Raw genomic sequence first — 16523 nt, 5'->3', positions numbered from 1 at the left:
CTCTGCTGTGGGAGCTGCTGTGGGTGTAAGGACCACGGCTGGGAGATGGTCCTCACTGTGCTCAGGGGCCATCCCAGGAGGGTACTTTGTGGCTGTGAGCGGGGATTATGTGGGTGCTGAGTGATTTCTGTGTGTGTTGTGGGTTGAGGTGCATACTTGAGCCATAGAATCATAGAATGTTTTGGGTTGGAAGGATCTTTAAAGGTCCGACCCCCCTGCAATAAGCAGGAGGAGCAGGGACACCTTCAACTAGATCAGGTTGCTCAGAGCCCTGTCCATCCTGACTTTGAATGTTTACTTGGATGGGACCCCTACTACCTCTCTGGGCAACCTGTGCCAGTGTTTCACCACCCTCCTTGTAAAACATTTCTTATATCTAGTCTAGATCTACCCTCTTTTTAGTTTGAAACCATAACCCCTTGTCCTATCAGGCCTTGCTAAAACGTCTGTTATCATGTTTCTTACAGGCCCCCTTTAGGCAGTGGGAGGCTGCTATAAGGTCTCCCCGGAGCCTGCTCCAGGTTGAACAATCCCAACTCTCTCAGTCTGTTTCCATAGGAGAGGTGCTCCAGCCTTCTGAGCATCTTTGTGGCCCTGCTCTGGACTCGCTACAGCAGGCCCATGTCCTTCCCGTGCTGAGGTCCCCAGAGCTCGATGCAGCACTCCACGGGGCTGTGTACCATAGTACGTCTGTCCCTGTGTCCCCACTCCTAGGGCTGCGGGACCGGACTGCGGGGCCGTGCGTGTGTGTGCGGGGCGCGGGCACTGCACGGCCGAGCTGTGTCTGCAGGGGTCAGCAGCGTGTGCGATTGTGTTGTTCCGTGAGTCAGACCGACCGCAAGTGTGTTGGATGTTTGGATTTGTTACCGTCTTTGGTAGGCAGATCTGCCTTGGGTTTGTGAGCTCCTCCATCCAGTTTGGAGACAGAAACCTTTGACAAAGAAGCTGAAATTCATATGCAAACGTTGGGTCCCCAGCTGTAACACACTAAGAGAGTCAAACGCTGAACAGGATGGGAGTTTGGTGTTCTGTTGCTCTGGAGGGGCAGCATGTGCTGAGGTCTTTTCAGAAGCCCTGGTGTTCCTGTCTATCGAGGGATGCTGTTTGGCCAGCTGGGTGTGAGCTAGAACAACACTCAGACTGAAAGTGTGCTTGTGTTCATAATTAAGTACAAAATGAAGCTATGTGAAGCAGCTGGGAGGGAGGCCTTTTTTCCTGTTCTTCCTGATTTAAAAAAATCAGAACTTTTTAGCTTATATGGTTTAGGCCAGCTATGTGACCCCTCTTTCCTCTCCCCATTTTCTGCCCAGGAAGAAGAAATGCAATGAAAATCTGAGCTTTATCTTTTTGGGTTGAAAGCTTTCTGTTTTTAACTGTGGTCCTAGAATGGTTTCATTTCATGGGTTTGTTGGTTTTGTGCTGTCATTGTGGTACACACATGTAAGGAGAGGTCTGTCATTTCTTTGTGCTCTCCATCTTCACAGAAGACATCGTATGGTAATTGTGTGCAAAACCAGAAAACTCTACTAAATCAGTTCGCAATCTGAAGTTCATTCATATCACCTTATCCTCATTAAAACTCCTCACTTGCCGTAATGAGTTTGGAAAAGTGCCAATAACAGAATTAGCCAAATAGATGGTGAGCTGTGTTAGGAGCCTGAATGACAACTATTATATGCAAATAAAGCCTGTTTTTTCCATCCTGCTCTTCTGTGCATTTTTCTTATTTCACTCAGGCTTTACACCTTTAGAGTTGTAAGCTCTTTGGGAACAGGGATTGCCATCACTTACACCAGTAGAATGCCTAAGAAAACTGGATCTCAGTTTGATCTCTTGAAATATAAATTACTGAAATTCTACAGTATCCAGTTGTGGAGAGTGAAATATTCCACAATAAGAAAAGGCAAGACAAAAAAGGTTTTTACTGCTCTTTTCATGGTCTGGAAATCAAGTGTGGAATTTGAAAAACCATGAAGGGAAATTTTGGCAGAACTGAAGCCTGAAGAGATATTTTTTCCATCGTCTGCTCTGCAATATGCATTAGAGGAGAGCTTTTCAGCAGCCCTGCTTGCAGTTAGCTACTATTGCCACTCTGAGAACCATCCCCATAAGACAGATAATTTTCAGCAATGTTAGTAGCAGCAATAAAGCTAATAATCCTCTTCACTGTGATAAAAACTACCTGCATGAAAGCAAGGTACTTCAGAGCATACAACTTGCATTCCTTCTCTCTTCCTTTTATTTAATTCTGTTAAGTTTAAACCTAATGCTTGTTTTACTTCATGCCTTTCTAATTAAATTTAGTGTGCCAAGAAATAGTGCAACCTTCTCATGCTGTTTGTCCTCAATTAACTTGATCTTTCTGGGGGTTCATTGTACTCTTTCTCCTTGTTCTTTGTCTCATGTCTGTTTACACTGTAATAGTCCTGGAGCCATGATTTTATATGTACCTGCCATGGTGGAACTGCAGTCTTAATTATTTGAAAGACACTATCATAATAAATGCAGTTAATAATAACTTTCTCCCTTCTATTTTGCTTGATGCACATCATCCTCTGCCTACCCCTGACAATACTCTCAGTAATTTATTTGCTTTTTAATTCCTAAATCTTCATCTGTCTTTTTTTTTTTTTCATTTGATGTTTACTTTCCCAAGCTGGTTAGAAAAGTTGTTGTTTTCACTTTATTATTTTTTGTGCCATATCAAGGCCTGTTCTGCTAGGCCTTGTGCCAAACCATAGATATTTCATTCCCCAGTTAATTTTAAATGCAAATATGTGAGAAGGGGAAGGAATGGTGGATGGAGGGATTTCTTGCCCTCACACGAGAACAGTGTAGTGATCTGCTAGTGTGGATGTTATTAATGTTATTAATTAATGCAAGACTCAAGAAACTACTGGGAATCTTCTTCCATATTAACAACTGATCTGTGGGGTATGATTTCATTGTCCCCTGAGGATGTTAGAAACTGGTTCCAGTCCTTCTGTATTTTGGGGTCAATCTCAAAATCAAAGAATCACAGAATCATCAAAGTTGGAGGAGACCTTCAAGATCCTCTAGTCCAGCCATCAACCTAGCACCACCATAATCACCCCTAAAATCTCCCTCCAAATTTGTTCCTTCTGGGTATAGTAGGCAGTTCATAATTCCCAGCAGAGAGTGAGAATGCCCTTAGCTGGATGACAACGTGTTCACCTGGAGACCCAAGGATACAGTTTACTTTCATTCAAACTTCATCATTCATTTTGTGGGAGCAGGAAGCAAGCTGAAGTGCCTTACACCTGCGAGGACTTCTTACCTGCTGGCACTGGGTGGAGGACTAGTCTTTGGTCCACAGTGAATATCTTGCTGCTTCCTAAGCCGGAGCTCTCAATATCTGGTAAAAAAAATCTGAAGTGCCAAACAAGATCATCAGGAATTTATTACTGATATTGTTGGGTTTCTGCAGCGCCTTGGGACCTTGGACATGGACCAGTAGCAGTGGGTGGGACAGCAGGTTTTTTCAGTCTTATTACTATATCTGTGATTAGTCTCCTGCACACTTGTGCTTACTAAAGTTCTGAGCATCTGGAGGGCTGCTTACCCTGTGCAACTCTGTTTTCCTGTTTTTTCTGTGTAACTCCCTCCTTCACAGGGCGTTTCAGCTGGAGGCTTGGGGAAAGACCTGGAGAGAGTCTCTTACTCCTCCCCACTCCTGCTCTTCAGCAGCAGCTGGCATGGCCCCCCTTCCACCTTCCTGCTGGTTATAACCATGGCCGTGTGCTTCTGAAGTCCCCTGGTTCAGTGAGGGGCTGTAGCCTCCCCTTTACACTCCTTAGTATTCCTTCTCCCCTTAGGGTTTATAAAAGACTTTCACACAGAACTCAGATGGAACACTCCCTTGTGCTGAGCTGAGCATTGCCATATGGCAGAGAACACGTGAGAGTAAACACGTATTTAAAGGACAGAGTAATTTTGGGTATGTAGTAGGTCCATGTTTCTGGATCTGCAGTAGCTCATTTATTCCTTTTCCATCCACAGCTTTTGAAAGTTGCTTCCTACACAAACTTGTCTATTTTTACTCTAGCAAGAGACAGCAAAATATTAAAGGAAACCCAAAAATTCTGTTGTAGTGAGTGGTAAATGGTCACTGCCAACTGGTGCCCTGCACAAAATATACAAATATAGTTAAAACAGATAAAGTTTTGTTTGATTTCTGAGATCTGCCCCGTTGTAGGAATTAAAACAAATCTTTTCAAGATGCATGTTCTGCCATTAAATTGCTTGGGCTGATTTACTGAATCCAGGCAAAGAACCGATTTTACTCCCTGAAAGGCAAGGCTGACTGAATTTATTAAAATGTTAATCATAGAGCAAGCCTGTGAGTTCCTGGGGCGAGATGCAATTAGAGTTAAAACTTAGCAGTATAGAAAGTTTTTTAACTGTCTAGTTTTACATCTTGACTGTAGGGAGAGGAGTTTCCACTGTACATTGAAGACATTGTTCTACAGCCTTTGCAAGTTGTTGGGTTCAGCTGTGAAGATTTTAAAAGCTGCTTTTGTTGGCAGCCTAGGACACATCCGTGACCTTATTAAAGGGGAAGTGAAAGCTCTCTTCTTTTTTTTCCTTTCTTTTTTTTTTTTTTTTGCAACAGTAAATCTACTAATTTTACAGTCAGTTGAACAGCAATAGATTAATTTGTTTAAAGTCTGCATTCACAAAGAAAACGTGAACTTCTCTGCCTTGAATACCCGAAACTACAGTGCGATATTTAAAGGGTAGAAACTATTACAACTTGCCCTAGAATGGTCCAAGCAGTTCCCTGTCACCTGCTTCTCAGCACAGGTGCTGACCTCCCTGTCTATTCTATCCCTCCTGACAGACTAGCAGCCAGGCTGGGGCTTTGTGTGCAACAGAGAGCGCTTTTCCAATGACTGGGCCAGTTTTCTTCAGCAACCACAGGAAGCAGAATAAAGAAAAGGTTAAGGGCCACCGCAAGGGTCAGAATGGGTTAAATTTAGTTAACATCAGAGGTTATAGCTTTTAACAAGAGCATGAAGGAAACTTATTCGAAGATGCAATTTGTTTCTTCTTTGTCGACCATTATTTTTTTTTTACTCTATTGATAGTGACAGCTTAACAAAGTTTTTATATGCCAGGGTTTTCATCCTTTAGAGAATAAAGAACTGTGATGCAAAAAAGAGATGCAGGTGGAAGACTTTTTAAAGCCTCCATGATTTTCAAATTGAGGGTTGAAAGTAGGCTCCCTGCGTGGCTAAGTCAAAAATAATTTGTAAATGTTAAAAAAAAAATACACATTATGGACGGAGGAACTGCTTTTCTGCCCCCCCCTCCCCCATGTAGCTTGCCAAGAGTAGTGTTTTATTGGAAGCTTTACAATCTGACTTTGTATGTACTTTCTCCCAAGGTAATCTTGTTTTCTTTTTTATCTCCCTCTAAAGATTATCAGTCAAATGCCTTTAACAACAGTCTTCATCATCTACCTTCAAGATATTTTAGTGTATAATGCATAATGCTAGGTTTTCTGATTCTTTTTTTCCTCCCAATGTAGTGAAGAAGCAAAACCAACAAAACACACTCAATGTAGCTGCACTGTGAAGTTCTCAATCAGGTTCTTGGAACGCAAAGATGAGGAAAGTTTTAATCTTTCTGAAAATTATTGAAGAAATATAATTTTCAAGAGGTTCAGTGGCATTTTTCACGTTTATACACAACAGATCATCTTCTGCCAAACATTTTTTCATCAGAATTAATTGATCAGTATTTTTTTGTTAATTTTTCCTTGTACAAAGTATAGAACTGAAATTAGAATTTAATTAAGTCTGATAACATTTCATAAGTACAAACTGCATTTTGATAGGTTTATTTTTCTTTTTAACATGTTTTCCTAAAGGAAAAAAAAAGCTAATATTATCATCCTGTCTTCCTATCCATCTGTTTCTCTGCAAGTTCTCTCAGCAGTTTTAATTGCTTGGACATTTCAGCCCAGTTTGACAAAGAGATAGGAGCCTCAAAGATATTGTACATTTATAATAACTATATGTATTTTTAACAAGTTTTGTGAAAACCAGTGTTTAAACAGTGGAGAAACATTCAAACCGATGTCTTGTTCTAGCAAAAGAGTTCATCCAGCTGACCAGACAGTTTATGTGTGTGGGCTGCCTGGTTAACACACAGGTGTTATCAGACCTCATTGCAGCCTTTCAGTACTTAAAGGGAGCTCATAAAAAAGAGGAAGAGTGACTTTTTACACAGGCAGATAGAGATAGGACGTAGGGAATGGTTTTAAACTAAAAGAGGAGATATTTAGATTAGATGTTAGGAAGAATTTCTTTACTCAAGAGGGTAGTGGGGCACTGGAACAGGTTGCCCAGAGAAGTTGTGGGTGCCCCATCCCTGGAAGTGTTCAAGACCAGGTTGGATGGGGCCCTGAGCAACATAATCTAGTGTGTGGCATCCTGTCCTGTGGCAGGGGGTTGGAACTAAGTGGTCTTTAAGGTCCCTTCCAACTCAAATCACTCTATGATTCTATAATACCATGATTGGCTATAGTCCATGGTGTCTTTTGCCTTGCCAGCTGATCAAGGGCTGCGTAGGTGATGTGTAAGGCTGAGGGGAACCTAGAGATTGGAGAAGGAGCTAGAATACATTGATGGCAATGGAGAGGTATAGGGGACGTGCTGGGGTGATTTTGATCTATAATTTTGGTACTTGATACTGTAGGTCTCTTGTAGAAGATAAGAAGAACAGTGGGAATGATTACAGTGGGAGCTGACAACACAAGCCTCAACAATTCAACTATAAGTTATTTAAGTGCTCATTTGCTCACAGGAGAAATTTTACCTGCTTTGTGGTGTCATTGCACTCAGTAGGACCAAAGCTTCAAACTTTGAATTCACTTACTTTTGTGTTAGCTCAGGCTAGTGTTGGGTTGGGCTGTGTGACTGAGAGCTGGTTTTGCTCTCTAGAGGATTGGATTAGTCCTTTTCGATGCATGTCATCACTTCAACATTTCTGGGAGGGTTCTGTTTGAAATCAGTTAGTATGACCTCTGTTTTTGGTGTAGAATGAATTCTTCCCTAAGGCACAGCTGGCAGAGCTAGAGAAAGGCTGTGTAGATTACAGATAGAAGTATTTGCACTGGTTTAGTGTATAGACAAGCATATAGATTCTTGGCTGGCTATGGGGACTAGACAAGGGGAGGAGAGAGCTGGAGAAACACAGGGCCTTCCGTGTCCCCAAAGATGAGGAAAATGGCACAATCCATCTCTAATAGTTGAGCGCTGTGTATCCCCTCTCTTTCGTCCACACACACAGAGGGGCAGCCTCTGCTGAGATGACTTGCTGTGGCATAACTGCACTGAAAAACAAATGAGAAAAAGTATGGATCTCCACAGCCCAGACAGACTGGCCTGGAAAAACACAACAAAAACTTCCACTTACTATTCTGCTCACGAGCTGCCATCAAAACTCAGCTGTAAGGAGAATAAGAGCATCTTTTTAAAAATGTAAAACTGCTGTTTTTTCTTCCTTCTGAGCTGCTCTTACAGGCTTTAAAGCATTAATTTCAAAAGCTTCACAAAGGCAGCAGGCATCAAACGGTCCAGGCTGAGTGGAAGCTTGGAGAGAAGAATTGCAAAGTAAGTTGCGAGGGTGATGGCTGCAGACACACTGAAACAAGGTTATTTGTTTGTTACAAGTCAGCAATCATAGCTTACTTTTAGTGATGGAGCAGCAGAGAAGGAAAGTAAGAGCAGTCCAAAGAGCCCTGGACTCACACAGCCTAAAGTTCAGCTACATCTTTTCTCTCATGCTACTGTTGTCTGGGTGATTCTTGGACTGGGAGTTAGGAGATGTGAATTTTGACTGCATTGCCGCTACTGACATGCCCTGTGACCTCGGACAAGTCTCTTCATCTCTGTGCTTTTCCTCTCATCTTTTTACCCACTTAAAACCTATCTCCCTTTTTCCTTGCACTGTCTTTCCCTAATTGTACACCTGGACCATGCCTATCAGAACGCATCTGTGCAGATTGATATAGTCTGCATGAACCCTAAAGAAATACTGCACTGAGCACTTAACTGGGACTCTCCTATTACCTCAAGGCTTCAAAGACAACCTTAATAAAATAAAAGTCCTTCAAAAGACTGAGGGTTCCTGACTACTGCCCAACTGCTTACTTTTTGTATAGCATCTTGAACAAGAAAAAACATCAATTATGATCCCTAGGTTGTCAGAAAACAATAATTTATGGTATTTCATACTTCCTGATTATTGGTAACATATTTTTTATTCCTGCAATCTCAGCAGTAGCTTCAGTACTTCACTGGGCCTAATTTTTTCAAAGTAAATTATAAACCAACATGCTTCTATACATCTTACTCATTTTGATAGGTTTTCCATAACTTTTCTCCTTTGGGTAGGTGCAGTCCATGTGCCTGAGACAAGGGACAAAGCCTCCTCCAGAATTAATCACACAGTACCTCTGAAATCTACTCTGTTTTATTCCCATAAGGATGGAGTCCACTGCCAGCATCACTGGCTCTGCAATATGATCTAAGCAAAATTGAGTATGTTCTCTAAGATCAGCTTTCCCTATATGTGCTCCTCTACCTGGTCCAAGATGTCAACATCCTATTAAAAAAACCTACTATACCCTTGGGAAAAAAATTACATCCTTCAGCAACAGAGCATACACACCAATCCGTACCTGCCCTTGCAGCTCCTTCTGTTCCAAACAGAATTCAGACTGGATTTTTCCATGAGATACATAAGGAAAACTTATCATCCAGTGTTTTGCATATCACCTTTTCCAACAATGTTCAGTCCTTTGTCTTTATATCATATGTGCTCTCACACAGCATCTACGACAAACTTCTCACAGCTGTATCAGCTTTCTGTCTCCTGCGTAAATTGCCTGATCCCAGACTTTGTACATTCGTGGCTTCTAGATCCCCCAGTGCATGTGTAATTTCAACAGTCTCACTCCCCTTTCCCTTCTGCCCTCCCTCCACATGCTATAGGGTTATAGGAACAAGCTTTTGGCTTCATGAGAAACATCTGTCAAGGACAATTTAGTACTTTGTGATAGAAGTGCAGAATTGGAGAATAATTGGGAGGAATAATTGGTTGGAAGGGACCTCAGGGAGGGTCATCTACTCCAATAGTATACTAAAAATTTTGGACTATGACCTCAACTTGGGTGAAAAAACCACCTTACTTCTCTGTGCATCAGTTCAGGAATCAGCAGAACCTGAGTGATTTTATGACGCTACCCTTTTACATTCTAATGAACAATGGAGACCCTTATGTATGCATTTCCTTAGAAGCAATTACAGTCCTACAAGCTCAGTCCACTTGAAATATAAGGAAATAACCTGTATTTGAGTAGAGGGTTGAAAATTTATTTGTTAATAATTTTAAAATACTTTAATTGTGCTGAGACATCTTTGCATTGCAAACAGTTTATGTATATTTTTAGATTCATATGCCAGTGATGCTTACATGCTATCAGACCATAAGTTATTTAAGTAAATTAAACATGGATAGTGGAGCCACAGAAACGAGTCATAATTTTTTCTTTACAGAACAGCAGGAGGTAATTGTTTTGATAAGAAATTCAGAGACTAGCTTTGCATTAGAATATAGAATTGCACTCAGGAATCAAACAAATTCTCATATTCAGCTAGGATCAAGCAACTGTCAAAAATAGATGGTGTTAGAAAGACTGAGCAGAATTTATTCATGCTGTAAAGGCTCACATGCATTTATTCTATGTAAATTTGTCGAAGAAAAATCATTCTGCAAAATGTACTAGTGAGAAGTTCCGTAAGTATTATTGACCACAACAGTATCTTAAAAAGTCTGAATTTACTAATCCACAGTTTTATAGCATTTCTCTGTCTTCAAGGTAGTATAAAATTTGTGCCTGGTCCTAACAAGTAAGGGCATGAGCATACATAGGGAAACTGAAGTTTCTTGTTCGTCTACTTGCTTACGAGGAACTAGAGCACCAGAGCCGGAATTATTTTTTAAACACACAAATCTCATACTTATTAATCTGAACCAACATGTTTCAACATGTTTGTGACAAAGATAAGAATTATTGTTAGCTATTTCATGTCTGGTTAAAAATAAAGTGGGAGAAATCACAGTATCTTTTCTGAAATGGCCAAAAAAGGGAAAAAGTTAGAAGCAAGCCTAGAAACCAGGCCAGCTGGTGCTTTATTTAGTGGTTCTTTTTCCATTAGCTCACCCTGCTTTTGTAAACTTTGGAGAGGAATGCCATGTTATAACAGTAGCATTTGCTTTGTTTTTTACAGTTCCATATGTGGATAATTAAAAACAACTGTAATTTGTGAGCTTGAAATACAATTAACTGGTGCCCTAAAAGGTAAACAGTTTCTTCTAATTACGTAAAAAAAATCCCAACAGTCATGAGCCAAGCAATGTGATTTATATAAAATAACTGTAATAAACTTATGAATAACTATATAGAGGTTATCCCACTGTTTCTCTCTTTATTTTTAATAGTATTAATCATAGATCCTTTGGAACATTTCCAATAAAATTACATATTTTGAAAAATGTCACATTTCATAGAAGCCAAAGGCTTTGCTCAAGAGGAGTGAAAGGCAGATTCAAGTTTTTACTCTATCAGTTTCATATCAAAATTGCTTACCTCACATTGCTCCAGGTTAGATATGTGAACCTAGTTTTCCATGTTCCCATGCAGCCTTCCCCAGCTATTCACAAAACTGACTTCAAGAAAAAGAGAAGAAATATACAAAATTTCCAAATTTGAATATATTCAGTGAAATTCAATAATTAATTTTTGGTTGGCAATCAGTATCTTTGGAAGGGACCTACAGGAATCATCTAGTCCAACTGCCTGACCACTTCAGGGCTGGTGAAAAATAAAAGCATGTTATTGAGGGCATTGCCCAATGCCTCTTAAACACTGACAAGCTCGGGACATCAACTGCCTCTCTAGGAAACCTGTTCCTGTGCTGGTCCAGCCTGTGGTGCATCAACCCACCCAGCCCAAAGGATCCCAACTCTTGCATTCCTCTGAGTATTCAAAATGGCATGTTCCCTTGGAAATGTGCTTTGTTTGGGACACAAATGTGCTGTGGGACAGAAGGGATAGAATATTCCACAGACAGGAGACATCCTTTCAGTAAAAAAATATGAGCCATTCACTTTTAACTTGAAGTTTTCCATAGAAACAGTTTCAGTGGAAAATTTTTGGACAAGCCCTAAATAATAACCTCTTACAAAGTTTGCCAGAAAAAAGGTCAGAACATCATTGTTTATTTACCATATAAGCACTTGTCTTTGTGGAAGTCTATATGGGTTGGAAATATCTGCTGTAGACTGAACAAATGTAGAGTCTTAGGGTGGTGTTAGTTCAGTTGCTGGAATTGCATAATATGATTTGCATAATCACTCCCAGTGCGGTAGCTATTCCATCCCTCTGTCAGGGTAGTTTTGTGGAATGCATAAAAGAGGAATTAAAGAACCTGCTTCTCCTCCCTTCTTGGTTCCCTGTTGATAGGAAAAGGGCCCATTATCTGGGACAGGCACATAGGGATGTGCACTTCAGCAAAGGGTTATGATCTGTGTTCATTATATGCAAATTTTCTAGAGCATTAATCTGCTAGGCATTAACATAATATCAGTTGGTGCATCAGGGTAATTCTCATCTGATCCAAAACATTCCTCATGTAAGCAAAACACTTTAGCTACATAAAGAAGTGGTGAACTAACCATATCAAAACCAGCAAATATGAACTGGAGTTGAATGTGACCTGATTATATGTGCAAAACTCGACTGCCTTACAGGCAGTTTATTCATTTAAATAATCAAATTAAACAAGATAGCCGTAAATACATCTTGCTTAACTTGATTACTTAAATAGGCAGCCATCTGGCAAGAATGACACAGATGAAGTTCTTCCTTAAATTTTTCTTCTTTTCATTTTTCAACACTGGAATTGTTTTGCACCTTGTGCTTATTTCACGTTACTTCTCTGCTAGAGTACCTTTACACAGAGATTGGGGGCAGAAGTTAATAGAAATTATGATATAAGTACAAGCTGAATTCACTTCTCTACAACTTGATATTAATCAGCTGAAAGGAGTACATTAGCATTCCAATTTATACTATTATTTTAGCCACAGGAGAATCCACTGGTTTCTGGAGGAATACAGCTGAAATCTGTCAGTATTAGGAGGCAAGGAAGGATATCAGAAAAAGACTGAGTGAAATTCTTAGCAAGACGAAGTAATCCTGTTCTCTATTTGAGGTCAGAGACCTGATTTCAGTAAAAGTATTTTTGTCTTGTTGAAAAAGAAACACTTTTTGTTATTCTTTGTTAAACATAAAATGCTTTTGGGTTTACAAAACATTACTTAAGGTCTGATTCTCTGTGTAAGAACTGCTTTACACATAGGGACTGTCCTACTGACTTTGAAGGGATAAAAGGCTTGAGAAAAACCGTGTATGCAAGAGAGTGCTGAAGAACTGGGACTGCTGATGGGCTCATCGGTAAATACCTGCACATATCTTTGCTTAGGGATTCAGATAGTTACAGTTACAAGGATTGTACTACGGTGAAATTAGTAGAAGCAAATGATGTTTAACTGGGGTGGACTGTTTTTTTACAGTGACCCTATATAGTCCTTTGCTTACAAATATGTTCTGTTCTCTGCAGTACCTTGAGAAGAGAGGACTCTCAGTTTTCATCCTTGTGTAATGTATGGAGCAGTGTCAGCAGCAGTTGATTCTTCTCCCTCAAGGATGCAGGCCTGTGGAGCTTGGCCTAGTTTTTCAGCACATACACCAGTTTGGACATTTGAATCTCTAAGATGTCCCCAATATTCATTTTCATCACATGTCTTCAGATCCCACCCTCTTTGCTATGTGATTCTGGAAAGCCCACATGTGTGGGTGTTGTGTAGTGTTCAAGCCATGCGTGCCCTGGAACTGTCAGCTGGATAATGTGCTCATCTGCCAGCTGTATTTTGCTGGCAGATTCCCATTCCCCTCCCTGACTGATTCCACTTTGAAGGTGGAGGGCTGTCTATGTCGAAAACTTGCAGCCAATATTGGCAGTTACAGCTGTATTAGCACTACGAGTGTGTGAAGAAGGAGGCTTGTTAAAATAATACTTTTTCCTCTGTAGCCATGTGCAACATACAGTGCATTTCTAAAAGAAGGAAAAATTTGTGAGATGCTTAAGGTGGCCAACTGTGTATGCTGGAAAGGTGGCTGTTGTGATTTAACCCCAGCTGGCGACTAAATACCATGTATCTGCTCACTCACTTCACATACACCCTCTCCCCTCCCCTCCTCCCCCCCACGCTCTTCCCCAGTGGGATGGGGAGAAGAATCATGAAAGAAAAGGAAATAGAACTCAGGGGTTGAGATGAGAACAGCTTAATAACTGAAATAGAAATAAAATATAATGATAATACTAATTCTAATAATAATATAAAGGAGGGGGAGAGAGGGACATAAAACCCAAGAAAGAAAAGTGATGCACAACACAATTGCTCACCACCCACTGAAAAATTCCCAGCCTGTTCCCAAGCTGCAGTCAGCCTCGCTCCTGGCCAACACTCCCCAATTTACATGATGGGCATGATGTTCCGAGGTATGGAATATCCCTTTGGACAGTTTGTGTCAGCTGTCCTGGCCATGCTCTCTCCTGGCTTTTTGTGTAGCTCCTCAGTGGCAGAGCATGCCACACTGAAAAGTACTTGACTGAGGGTAAGCACTACTTAGCAACAACCAAAACATTTGTGTGTTATCAACATAATTCTCACACCGAATCCAAAACACAGCACGGTACCAGCTACTAAGAAGGAAATTAACTCTATCCTGGACAAAACCAGGACAGTGTCTCAATGAGGAGTTAAGATTCCTGGATTTAATATTTGCCTCCTTCTACTCCAAGACCTTTAAAAGTAATTCCATTTACTTATACTGCCATTTTCCCTGTCAGGTTAGCTAGCAGGCTCCTCAAGGAGTTTTCGCTGTGTTTCACTTGATGTTCATACAGTGACATTCATCACAGGGATGCAGCTGCTATGACATAAAACAAGACTAACTGAGCCCTGGTTCCCTGACTGCACACCAGCTCATAACCTGTGGGACACACAAGGAAAATCTTTTAACATAAACCTCAATGAAAAGTTTCAAGTTAATGTAGTTGATTGGTTCTGGCATGCCAGGAGTTTACCACATTCACCCTGGCTCACCTCACTGAAGAAATTGGGCAGATCAAGTTTAATCTGGTGCATCCAAGCCCTCCTATCCAGTCAGGGTCTCCAGGTGCTGGTGTCACACAAGCAAGTAGGAAAATATCCTGAGCAAGGAGTGCTGAAGGAGCTGAGTAATATTGCTGTAGTATTGATCTGAACAGTGTTACACATATTCATTTTCCTTTTCTTAAGTCTAAACGCACTGAACATCACTGAATTATGTAGGAATGGGTAACTAAAAGAGTGTCTTGTTCCTTTTGGTTTATCAGCTTCAGGAGATTTCTATCATGTTTTGAATATACTTTTCCCCCTGCAGCAAAGTTTCTAATATGGAAGGAAAATAAAATGGCAGATTTGTCTTGTTCCGATGTTATTCTGACTTTACATTTTAATATATATGTAAGCATGAGGTGTCCTTTCCGTTATTTAGTTAGGATAACCTTTCCTCCTCCCCACCCTGCACAGACATACACTCCTAGTGCTGTTAGTTGTAGTAATTAGCTCAATGTGCTAATGACAGTTTCCAGGGAAAACGCTGACAGGATTAATTAACGGGTAAATTTCACTTTAGTAAATGTATAGGCAATTTTCTAAATGCAGATGGCATGGTCCACCCTGACAGGGGCTCAGCCTAGAGATACTTATTACAGTAAGTGTCTGGGGAAAGTGGTTAATTTGTAATATGCTTCATAATATTGTGTTGGGTTTTGGTAGTGGGGGGCTACAGGTGTGGTCTATGAGAAGCTGCTAGGACCTTCCCCTATGTCTGACAGAGACAATGCCAGCTGGCTCCAAGACAAATCTGCTGCTGGCCAAGGCCGAGCCCATCAGCGATGGTGGCATCACCTCTGGGATAACAAACTTAAGAAAGGGGAAAGAAGTTATTGGGCAGAGGTGAATTGCAGCCAGAAAAGAGGGGAGTGAGAATATGTGAGGAGCAGCTCTGAAGACACCAAGGCCAGTGAAGAAGGAGCAGTAGAAGGTGCTCCAGGTGCCACAGCAAAGATTCTGCTGCAGCCCATGGTGAAGACCACGGTGGAGCAGATATCCACCTACAGCCCACCCATGCCAGAGCAGGCAGATACCCAAAAGAAAGCTGTGACCCTGTGGGGACCCTGTGCTGGAGCAGGTTCCTGGTAGGACTAGTGACCCTGCAGGGGAGCCATGCAGGAGCAGTTTTTGTTTCTGAAGGACTGAACCTTGTGGAAGGACCCACGCTGGAGCAGTTCATGAAGAGCTGCAGTCTGTGAAAGAATTTATGTCAGAGAAGTTCATAGAGGACTGTCTCCTGAGAGAGGGACCCCACACTGGAGTAGGGGAAGAGTGTGAAGAGTTCTCCCCCTGAGAAGGAAGCAGTAGCAGAGACTCATCTGTGCCTTTATGTATCTCATATCTTGTGGTAATTGTCAAATTTAAGTATTTTCTGTTCCTTTTAAAACCTGTTCTTTGAGAAACAGCAAATAGCTTTTCTCTTTTGTTTTCTCAATGCTATTAGTAATTTAACATATCAATCTTCATTGTTTTGTAAACCTCAGTATCCTCATATCTGTGGTCACTTCCCATAAACGTAATTCCATACCTTTAATATCCTTATGTCATCGATTGTCAGTTCTAGCACATGCTTTTAAGGTAGTGGGACCAGAACTAATACCGTATTCAAGGTCTGAGTACATCCATGCTATGGCATAATGGTGTTTTCTAATTTTCTCTGTTTGTTTCCTAACAACTCCTGACATCATATTTACCTGCTTGACCACCACTGAGTAATGACCTGTTATTTCAGAGAGCTATTCAAAGATCTCTTCCCTGGCGATAATACCTAATTTAGAGCCCATCACTGAACATCCATAGTTAGGGTTGTTTTCCCTCATGCACATTACTTAGCATTTTTTCAATGCTGGATTTCAGCTTCTGTTTTGTCCTCAAAGTCACTGCATAGCATAAAATCCATCTGCAGCTCTTCATACCCAGTTGTCATTGTTGCTCCCTGACAATTTTGCAACATCAGCAAACTTTGTTACCTCACTATTCACCCCTTGTCCAAATCACTTATGAAAATGTTGGCCAGCACAGGTCCCAGTGGTTATCTGCTTGTGAAAAACTGTCTTATCTTTTTCACCTTTTGTTTTATGTCTTTTAACCACTTTAGATTAGTCATTAATCTTCATAGGAGGAACTTTCATGATAGCCCCATTTCTGTAAGAGTCTTCATGAGGGACCTGAGTGGGAGATTCCTGGGGAAAAAAAAAAAAAGA

The sequence above is a fragment of the Chiroxiphia lanceolata genome, chromosome 2 (assembly GCF_009829145.1).
Source record: "Chiroxiphia lanceolata isolate bChiLan1 chromosome 2, bChiLan1.pri, whole genome shotgun sequence".
In the NCBI taxonomy this organism is placed as follows: domain Eukaryota; kingdom Metazoa; phylum Chordata; class Aves; order Passeriformes; family Pipridae; genus Chiroxiphia; species Chiroxiphia lanceolata.
The sequence above is the reverse complement of the archived record's forward strand: the minus strand, read 5'-3'. Positions refer to the sequence as shown.